A 1,899-nucleotide genomic window follows, 5' to 3' on the forward strand; every position below is an offset into this window, starting at 1 on the left:
GCAACTAAAAGCTTGTCTTCCTTGAGGGATAATGCTATGAAATATATATTCGTTTTTAGTTGTAATGATATACTTGATGATGTACTAGGGTATGTTAGCGTAATATAACTATTAATCCAGTTCCGTAATGCAATATTTACTTTCGCACACATCAAGACCACTTTTCGGATGCATTCACCACCTTTTGTACGTTCACCACCTGTAACTCGATCAAGACATCTAGCAAATATTGTCGCCGTTGATTTTTCTTAAGAATTGTCATCTAGTCGACCAAGTACTCCAATTCAAATTTCCGATAATCCATTTTTTGAACCCGACCTCACAATTGAGAATCCGGAGGATATTCAGGGACGATTCATAGATCCTGAACCACTAATCTTTCCTCCGGAATCACCAATCATTCAAACAGAGATTATTGAGGAACCAACCATTAAATCAGAATCCTATAGTGATTCAGATTCAACAAATTCAATCATGAAAAATCTGGAACCTCTAAGTATGGAAGACCGAATGAGAGCTAAATGCACTGGCCAAGGTCACGGAATTACTCAACCAGACATTAATGCACCAGATTATGAAATCAAAGGACAAATTCTACACATGGTAACTAATCAATGCCAATTTAGTGGTGCGCCGAAGGAAGATCCAAATGAACATCTTCGTGCCTTTAATAGGATTTGCACTCTATTTAAAATGAAAGAAGTGGAGGATGAACAGATATATCTCATATTATTTCCCTGGACTTTAAAGGGAGAAGCCAAAGATTGGTTGGAATCGTTACCTGAAGGGGCGATTGATACATGGGACATTTTAGTTGAAAAATTTCTTAAACAATTCTTTCCGGCATCTAAAGCCGTGAGACTTCGAGGAGAAATTGTTACGTTCACACAAAAGCCAAATGAAACTCTATATGAGGCTTGGACAAGATTTGAAAAATTATTAAGAGGATGTCCGCAACATGGTTTAGACACCTGTTAAATAGTACAAATCTTCTACCAAGGATACGACATCACAACAAGAAAAGAAATAGACATAGCAGCTGGTGGTTCCATTATGAAGAAAACCGCAACGGATGCTTACAAAATTATTGATAATACTGCTTCCCACTCACATGAGTGGCACCAAGAAAAAGATATCGTTAGATCATCTAAAGCAGCTAGAGCCGATTCTAGCCATGACTTAGATTCCATTTCCGTAAAGATAGATGCTGTCGAAAGACGAATGGAAAAGATGACTAAAGATATTCACTCAATACGAATTAGTTGTGAGCAGTGTGGAGGACCACATTTGACAAAAGATTGTTTCAGTATTGAACTAACAATGGAACAAAGAGAGAATGTTTCATACATAAACCAAAGGCCTGGAAATAATTATCAGAATAATTATCAACCGCCAAGACCGATCTACAATCAAAACCAGAATCATAACCGAAATGTTCCATACAACAACCAACAAGGTCCTAGTAATCAACAAGTATCTAACAATACTTATAATCAGCAAAGACCTGTTTTTCAAAACAAACCACCACAAACCGATGATAAAAAGCCAAATTTAGAATACATGATGTCGAAGCTAGTTGATTCTCAAACATAGTTTTTCACATCTCAGAAATAATCCAATGAACAAAATGCTCAAGCATTTAGAAATCAACAAGCTTCTATTCAAAATTTGGAACAAGAAGTAAGCAACCTGGCAAGGTTAATAGGTGAAAGAAAACCGGGAAGTCTACCTAGTGATACAAATGCTAACCCCCGGAATAAAACAGCTAAAGCCATTACCACAAGAAGTGGTATTACACTTAAACCACCTGAAATACCTGTAATTTCTGATGAAGCTATTCCTACTCCACAAGAACCACAATCTGATCAAGATAAGGAAAAAGAACCGGTAGTTGAAAAG

At 36.8% G+C, this 1,899-nt stretch overlaps 1 non-coding gene across 1 annotated transcript; it reads right to left on the reverse strand.

Annotated features, from left to right (window-relative positions):
• Positions 1–858: 858 nt before the first annotated feature.
• Positions 859–965, reverse strand: LOC139887154 (small nucleolar RNA R71). The gene has a single exon (XR_011772996.1). It is a non-coding gene; the product is annotated as a small nucleolar RNA R71 (small nucleolar RNA).
• Positions 966–1,899: the final 934 nt, after the last annotated feature.

The sequence above is a fragment of the Rutidosis leptorrhynchoides genome, chromosome 1 (assembly GCF_046630445.1).
Source record: "Rutidosis leptorrhynchoides isolate AG116_Rl617_1_P2 chromosome 1, CSIRO_AGI_Rlap_v1, whole genome shotgun sequence".
Taxonomy (NCBI): Eukaryota; Viridiplantae; Streptophyta; class Magnoliopsida; order Asterales; family Asteraceae; genus Rutidosis; species Rutidosis leptorrhynchoides.